The sequence below is a fragment of the Glycine soja genome, chromosome 9 (genome assembly GCF_004193775.1).
Source record: "Glycine soja cultivar W05 chromosome 9, ASM419377v2, whole genome shotgun sequence".
In the NCBI taxonomy this organism is placed as follows: Eukaryota; Viridiplantae; Streptophyta; class Magnoliopsida; order Fabales; family Fabaceae; genus Glycine; species Glycine soja.
The window spans coordinates 18,569,513-18,578,909 of NC_041010.1; positions in this window are offsets into that span (position 1 = coordinate 18,569,513).

Consider the following 9,397-nt stretch of genomic DNA (forward strand, 5'->3'; position numbering starts at 1 on the left):
TATTGTTGTTTTAATTAAAATATATTATTTTGAATTATGTTTTTAAATAGTTATTGTATTTTTTTAATTATAAATATAGTATTCAAAATGTTGTTTTAAATAGTTAATATATTTTAATAAAAAAATAGATTATTTTCATTTTTTTTGAAAAATTTATTGTTTTATTTTTTATTATAAATATATTTATAATTATTATACATTAGTTATTTATGTAATTAGTTAATTATAGTGTTTTTTGTAAGTTGCTTTTTAATAAAGAAGTTAATTCATTACATAAAATTAATTAAAAATAAAATTTGAATATATATATATATATATATATATATATATATATATATATATAAATAAATAATTCTTTATTTATGAATGATTGTATAGTAGTTGATTGAATTATTGTTTGAATTTTGACATAAATTTGTATGTATGTTCAAATTTATAGATTATGGTTAGAACCAGAGGTTCAAGTCGTGCTTTAGACAGAGTTATAGGAAAAGCCCTAGGGAGAGAAGATAATCCTGATTCAGATTAAGCTCCCCAGAGTCGAAGGCCCATAGCATCCGCACACAGATAACGAGAAGTCGCCACTGTTGCTGAGGATGTTCATCATGTGGATGGCGCAGCTAAAGAGGTCTTCCAACAACCTTAAGAAGCAATTGTTGATGCCTAGGGTTTTCTAGGCAGACCGCGTAACACATCAGTTCTGACTGCCTATGTTGATCATGTTGCAGTCATTGTTTAGAATGGAGAGGTATTTATAGTTTTAAATAAATTATATTTCAATAAGTATTTGTTATTATTGTTAAAATTATTTAATTTTTTTTAGGAATGTCCTGAATTGAAGTTATCCTCCCATGGAAGGAAACTTCAAAAATATGGGAGGTCTGCTGCTGAGATTGAAGGGTTAGTTGATGCTACAAGATTAAGTCCTCTGATCGCATGTTCATTGGACACTGATGATCGGGGACTTATATTGGCTTTTCCGGAGAGGTGGCATAAGGAAACTAACAGTTTCCATCTTCCAGTAGGAGAGGTCACCGTCACCCTCGATGATGTGGCCTCTTTGCTTCATGTGCCCATCACAAACACCTTCCACAGCTTCAAGACTCTTCATGTCGACGAAGCGGTGTTGATGTTAGTGGAATTACTTGAAGTCAGTGGAGATGAAGCCAGAGTTGAAACAATATAGTGTTATAGGGCATATGTACGACTATCATGACTACGAAACAATTATTGTAGCAAATGTGATGTCGAACACTAGACTGTAGCAGCTCAAGCTAATCTGCTGCATTTTCTAGGTTGCACTCTTTTTTCTAACAAGAGTGCAACACACATGCATATGGTGTTCTTGGATGCCTTTTAAGATCTTAGTCAGAGTGGAAGCTACGCATGGGGAGTTTCCCCCCTATTGCATATGTACGATAATTTGAATGATGCTTCTAAGAGTAGTGGCAGACAACTTGCTGGATGTATCACATTAATAATTAATTTAACTCCCTCCCCTTCTTAATTATTCCGAGGCTACTTGATCCAACAAGTGGTATCAGAGCAGGTTTCTTGTAGAAAGTTTAGCAACTTCAAGATAAATGGCCTCTTTAAATTCTCTGTTTGTCAAAAGAAATTCCAGGTATAGGTCAAATCTGAAATCATTTCAAGATCATGATAAAGATCAAGTCAACTTATGTCTCATGACAAAATCTCATGAAAACAACGAGGAAGAATCTGTAAGGAAGAAGTGGTACATCGACAGTGAATGTTTCAAGCATATAACGAGAGATGTATCCAAATTTACAATCATTTCTCCCAAGAAAAGTGGACATGTTACATACGGCGACAACAATATCAGTAAAATCTCAAAAGAGGTAAAATCTAAGTCATCTCTATGAATTAAGGTATGATTAATATTTTCAGTTAAGTTATTTTTGCGCTAATAGAAAATAATTGTTGAAATTGTTTGATTGTGTTTACAATGTTTAATTAACCATATTTAATTTTAATTTTGAATATGTATGATTAAATGAGTTTTGTTTGAATTCATTAATGCTTGAATTGCTTATGTTTTGTTTATAAGATGATTAGATTCTGTTAAAAAATAAAAAAAAATGTTTTGACATGTTAGAATAATTGAATTAAGTAAATAATTACCATGATATGTGTTGATGATTTTTATTTGATACTTAAAATTTAGTGTTTAATTCTCTGGTAATCGATACCACTATGTGTAATCGATTACAGTAGAACAGACTTAGTTCTATAAATTGAAGATAAGTCCAAAATTATTTGATTATGTTAAAATTTATTATGATTAATTAACTATATTTAGTTTAAAGAATTTTAATATGCATGATTGATTTTTTTGTCTTTGGTAATTGTGTCCAACTAGTTGAAAGTTTGAAAATTAAAATTTGCAAGTTATTGGAAGTTTGAAAATTAAAATTTGGAAGTTATTGGAAGTTGAAAGTTGAAAATGAAAGTTGGAAGTTGGAAGTGGAAGTTTGAAAGTTGAAAATGGAAGTTGGAAGTTGAAAATGGAAGTTGAAAGTTGGAAGTGGAAGTTATTGAAAGTTGGAAGTTGGAATTTGAAATTTAAAATTTAAAATTTGAAATTTAAAATTTGAAATTGAAATTAAAAAAAAATTGGAAAAGAAATTAAAAAAAATTGGAATAAAAATTATTGTGCATAATTAGTTGATTGATAATTTAATTAATTTAATTTGAAATGTTTGATGATTGATTGTGTTTAAGAGTTATTATGATTTTTTATTATATTTAAAGGTTATGTTGATTAAGATAATGAATATGTATTTTTTATGGGTGCAAAATAGTTTGTTTTAATGTCTTTTTGTTATGTGTTTAAATTTGATTATCTTGTTTACTTATTTGGTACTTAGTGAATTATGTTTTGAAACTTTATTAGTACTTTATTTTCTAAAAGTTTAAAACTTGTTAGTTGCTTTATGTGTTATGGTTTTACTTGGTTACTTTTGATGACTTATAACTTATTTGATACATATGTTTTTATTATGATTTGTGGATGATTTATCATCTTGTTTGATTTTTATAAGTTTTTCTCTTTTGTATGAATACATTTATTGTATGTTTATCCATTTATGTATGATTTGACATGATTGGATTTTTGTCAAAATTATATCGATATGCTAAAATAATTGAGATAAGTAATGAATTACCATATATGTGTTCTTAACTAATTTTTGTTACTTAGAATTAATTTTTTATTCTCTGATAATAGATTTAGATTATAATTATATTTTGTTTTTAAGCCTTGTATTTGGTTATATGCTTATGACATTTGAACACTTAGTATTTTTAATATTTGCTTAGTATGATTGAATATTTATGGATTGTGATATATGACTATGTGATTTGCATTATAATTTGGTTTATGTCTTGCTTCATGAATGGTTTAAAATCTTGTATGTTTATTTTACAAAATATGCTTTGTGTATGTTTTTAAAATTATGTATGTTTTATGCACTTTGGCCTTTTTGATGTTGTCAAAGGGGGAGAGAAAAATGGGTATTTTAAGAAATCAAGATGTTATATTTTCAAAAACTTTAAAATTAAGTACAAATTCAAAAAGAAAGGGGGAGAAAGGGATGAGTGAACAATAGAACAAAAATTGTATGCATTCTCTTGATTTCAGGATTGTCATCATAAAAATGGGGGAGATTGTGGAAGCAATATCTTCCAAGGTTATTTTGATGATGCCAAAGAATCAAGAGTCAAGCAAAATCCAAAGATTCAAGAATCAAGTTTCAAGAATCAAGATTCAAGATTCAAGAATCAAGATTCAAGACTCAAGATTCAAGAATCAAGAGAAGACTCAATCAAGATAAGTATTAAAAAGTTTTTCAAAACATTGAGTAGCACAAGAAATTTTCACAAAATCATTACCGAAGAGTTTTACTCTCTGGTAATCGATTACCAGAAGGTAGTAATCGATTACCAGTGTTTTAAAACATTAGATTTCAAATTTCAACAGTTTTAAATCATTTTAAACTTGTGTAATCGATTACACAATACTTGTAATCGATTACGAGAGCTTCTAAACGTTTTAATTTTCAAAATTCAAAATGAAGAGTCACATCTGTTGATGTGTAATCGATTACACCTTAATGGTAATCGATTACCAGTGACTGATTTTGAAAAATACATTTCCAAAAGTCACAATTCTTCAAGTGACTTGTTTCTGAAGATTTCTTCAAAAGTCACAACCTTTTAAGTAACTGGTTTTGTTAAAGAAATTGCCAAGAGTCACAAGCTTTGACTTGAATCATCAAGAGATTATAAATATGTGACCATGGCATGAATTTCAAATAGATTAACAATCAAGAAATCTATCTTTCAATCTTCTCTCAACAACATTCAATATCTTTCAATTCTTTCTACAAAATTTTTTGATTCATTTCTCTTCATCTTTCTAAAAGTTTTTGTTCAACACTTTCTTCTCCAAGAAAAGTTTTTTTATAAAAAACTTGTGCTATTCATCTTTTTCATTCTCTTCTTCCTTTGCCAAAAGAACGAAGAACTAACCGCTTGAATTCTTTTGTGTCTCTCTTCTCCCTTTCCAAGAGAATTCAAAGGACCTCGCCTGAGAATTCTTTTGATTCTTCCCTTCCCCTAAAGCAAAAGATTTCAAAGGACTAACCGCCTGAGATATCTTTTGTTTCCCCTTACAAAGATTCAAAGGACTAACCGCCTTAGAATTCTTTGTCCCAACACATTGGAGGGTACATCCTTTGTGGTACAAGTAGAGGGTACATCTACTTGAGAATTGTTATACTGAGAACAAGAGATGGTACATCTCTTGTGGATCAGCTCAAGTGGAGGGTACATCCACTTGGGTTTTCAAAGAGAACAAGGGAGGGTACATCCCTTGTGGATCTTTGGCTTGTAAAGGATTTTACAAGGTTGAAAGAAATCTCAAGAATCGCAGGTTTCTTGGGGACTAGATGTAGGCACGGGTTGTTGCCGAACCAGTATAAAATTCTTGTGTTTGTCTTCTTCTTCCCTACACTCTTTAATTTCCGCTATGTACTTTTACTTATCGATTTTACTTTTTGTTAAGTTTCTATTTCTGTTCTTTACTTTCTTAACTTAGTAGTAAAAGCCTAATTAAATCTAGTAACATTAAGAAGGATAAGTTTTTTAATTAGTCAAGGCACATTAATAATTAATTCAACTCCCTCCTTCTTAATTATTCTGAGGCCACTTGATCCAACAATTACAAGTAATTGTAATTGAATTTGATTTATTTATTTATTATTTTTCTTATGTATTGATTTGATATTTTCTTTTGTTTTGAAAATATGTGTAGTGTTGGATTTATGAGCATTTTCCATCTCTTACTGAGGCTTTTATTGCTGAAGACTGTGATGAAAGGTCACCACGTGCCTGCCACTGGGCCTCTACAAAGTCATTACCAGCATTGACGTATCAGAAGCATTTAGATTGCCTGACGTTTGATGATGTTTGTTGGTTGTCTTATGGTTACCATCGTGCAGTTAGAGACTTCAAGCCGATTTCTTGTTTTTCTGGACATATTTGATGAGGTCCCGTTGTTGTCATACACCGACCAGAGAGGGTTGTGCGGCAGTTTGGGTATGTTCAAATGATTCCTCCACACTCTCCGGGTTCAAGATTATGCTTGGAGGATATTGACGACAAATGGATGCATTTCTCTGACTACCTTGGACCGATGGGCCAGATTTGTGTTGTGGCTGGACAATGTGCACCAGACTACATGGACTGGTTCTACATGATTTTGCATCCATTCATGAGGCTAACACAGCCTAGGGATCCAGTCAGACATCCACTTGTTGTGTAAGATGACATATATGTTGAACTACATATGCCTTAGTACCCGGTGGAGGAAGCACCTACGCATGCACCTTCTGATGTGGAGCAGCCTAGACATGTAGTGGTAACATATATATTCATCTTACTCTTTATTTCATTTTATTTAAACATGCAATATGGTTATACCTTATCAATTGTTGTGAATGTCATAGGAGGCTTGCCAAGCAATAGCTGAAAGGTTAAAGCACTTGTTTAACCTAAGGATAGTGACTGAAGGCACAAAAACATACGATGTCATGCAAGACTGCCTAAGGATCGCTAGAGGTGTCACTATGGATCACAAAGTATATGTGCGGTCGCGACGAAGGTGACATATGGAGGACGCACGAAGACATTTATAATTTTTTAGGAAATGTGTATACAATGTTTATCATTTTATTTTATTTGACCATTTTTATTTTAGCAATTTTATTTGAAATATTTTTTTATATTACTATCGAACCGCTTATATCAACACACGTGAATTAAACCATAAACCTTATTTTCCACACGTTAAATTTTTTTAATAACTTTCGAATTAACCCTAAAGCGTAACACTAAACCCTAGTAAGCAAAACCCTTACTTTTTTATGTTATACTAAATCTTGGTTTTCATGTCACAATTAACTTTAACAATGCATGTAATAATAAACCCTATGTATCATAGTAACCCTAAACCACGTAAGGTATAATACATAATTATTTGAATTTCGAATGAAATAGTTGTATATTATTATAGTACATGACAATGACATAGGTACCTAAATGTTCACTCTTCACTTAAATCAACATAGTTTGTTTTCAACATCATCAAATTTATGTACTGCTGCATTTTACTAATATATGGAGTTGGTCACTGCTTTGCCTGAGGATGACAATTCCTAGACCATAACAAAGCTAGAGGCGGTAAGGGACAACAGTCTCTTAAATAAACCTATTACACAGACAAACAATTTCAAGTTATTATAACACAATTAATTTTATTAATTAAAAAACAGGATTATGATGAATCTATCTGAACAAAATGATTGTCAAACATGTGACCAATACATATTATGCGATGCATAGAAGAATCTATTGGTGGTTGACTTCTAAGAGGAAAAACATCATGCTTTGTTGCAGAAACGGAGATACAAGAATAACATTATACCTTTGATGAGGACATGACCAAGAGCAAGGGCAAGGATCCACTTGAAGGACTTGGAGGACCTATGACAAGGGCTAGAGCAAGGAAAGCCAAGGAAGCTCTTCAACAAGTGCTGTCCATACTATTTGAATACAAGCCCAAGTTTTAAGGAGAAAAGTCCAAGGTTGTGAGTTGTATCATGGCCCAAATGGAGGAGGACTAAATGACACCACTTTGTCTCAATTTTTAGAGTGTTTAGTTTGTCTAAATAATGGCCTAATCCTTGTAAAGTTGGCTGACCAAAAATATGTTTTGGGTTAATCAATTAAAAGGGCTTTAGTTAGGTTTAGTTCAAGTTGTAATAAGGGCCCAATTGGCAACCTAGGCATCAGCCTTTTGGGAGACCAAATGGTGGCTGACTTGTTGGCTGTTGGGGGTGACTTTTGGTTGCCACAATTTCAGTTACACTCAGCCATTAAGTTTTTTTTAATTCCCTAGGTTAATGGCATTAAGTTATTTTAATTCTAGGTTAGTAGGTCATTACTAAAATCTGCTGTAAAGCTTCTATATAAGCTGAACCATTTTATCAATAAACACAAGTTGAGTTTTATTCAGAAAATTAGAGTTTATCTCTTTTATCTTAGTGAGAGTGATTCTCCTAAATTCTTGAGTGATTCAAGAACACCCTGGCTGTATCAAAGGACTTTCACAACCTTTGTGTGTTGCCCTCGTTGGAAAGAGTGATTCTTTCCTTCCTTTCATCTTCACCCTTGTTCTTTCAAACCACAATTCCAGAAAATCCACCTCTGCCCAGAATTATCTCGTGGCCATAACTCCCATTTTACGCACTCAAATTAAGTGATTCTTGAGCCTAAATTGACTTTCAAAACGAGACCTTTCACCTCCTTTTAGAATCACCTCATTTGGAGCCCTGTAGCTTCAGTTATTGCCATTTCTATATTTCTATCCAGCCACCACTTAACCTACATTTTACCATCCCATTCATCCATTTTATGCCAAGAACCACCTTATTAAGACCCACGAAATTAACCACCTTATTTTCCATCCTTTCCTTAATCAATTTCCGCATTTTCCATCAAGGTTTAATCCTAGACGATCCTAAGTCAGCCCTTGTGCCATGAGGGTTCATATCAACCTTGATGCAATGACATATCCCATGTTGGTTATATTCATCCACTTATCCATAAAAACCTACATGAAACAATTATACAGATTACATTTATATAAACTAAATTTTAAATAAAAAAGAAAACATAAATTACATACATGGATAATCCATCAACAAGTAGGGACCTCTTTAATTCCTTAAATCTGTCTGTGCGACCAAGGAGGTTAATATACTCATCAAACCATTCGACAAGTTCTTTAAGCAAATGATTACGCACCAATGACCATGAATCTTCACCCATACCTAATAAGGCAACAATTGCACGATATCCACGATTACCGTCAGCTTTGACATCGATAATATTTTCAATGGAATCATGAATGCACGGATGAAATTGATCCAACATCAACATAGTCCTTCTTGGAATTGCCTGATCAGATGGTGATGCATTATGTTTGACTGAAGAATTACTATTTTGCACAGAATGTAAAGCATCAACATACTCTCAGTAAGACGGATCACGCTTTGTTGATCTTTGATGTTTGGTCATCGATTTCTTCTGAGAACCTTTGGTGTTAACCTTTTTTGGAGGAGGACATATAAAGTATAGATCAGGGTAGGCAATTTCCTAGAGTTTACTCTTTAGAGTAACTTTGCCATAAACATCAAGCTCTTCAAATCGCTTGGATATGGTTTCCATCTCTTCAGTTATGGTCACTTGGGGCTCAGATAACCCTTGGTCTAAAAAACTTAGCCTCCACCAAAACATATAGATTGCCTCAAGTGGTAAGGTACCAACAACATATTTGGATAGTTCACATGCACATGGAAGACCGTGAGTAGTTCTTATGACATATCCACAACGAGAAGGGTTTTAGCCAGCATAATGTACACGCTCAAACTCAGTAGCAATCAAATTTAAAGCATACCTTGATACCATGCCAAGTATCCTTTTGTATAAGGTAACTTTAAAAACATGTCCAACCACATGTGTATTTGTCTCAAAGGATGCCTTAATTTCAGTGTGTTGCAGCGTGATCATGTTATTCATAGCTTCCCAAATACTACATAGGTCTCCAAGGCTATTATGCTTAGCCTTTTTAAAGCCCAATGGGCAGATTCAATCCTGCATAAGAAATACACAAAAAACATTAAACAAATACAAGTATTTTTATCTATTAATTCCTAAACCCTAATAAAAAATGAAAATTTTTATATCTGTTTGTTGTTGTGTTTCCTAAGTGCATGACTTTATTCGTCCAGGCTTTAACAAATCTTTCTTCGTG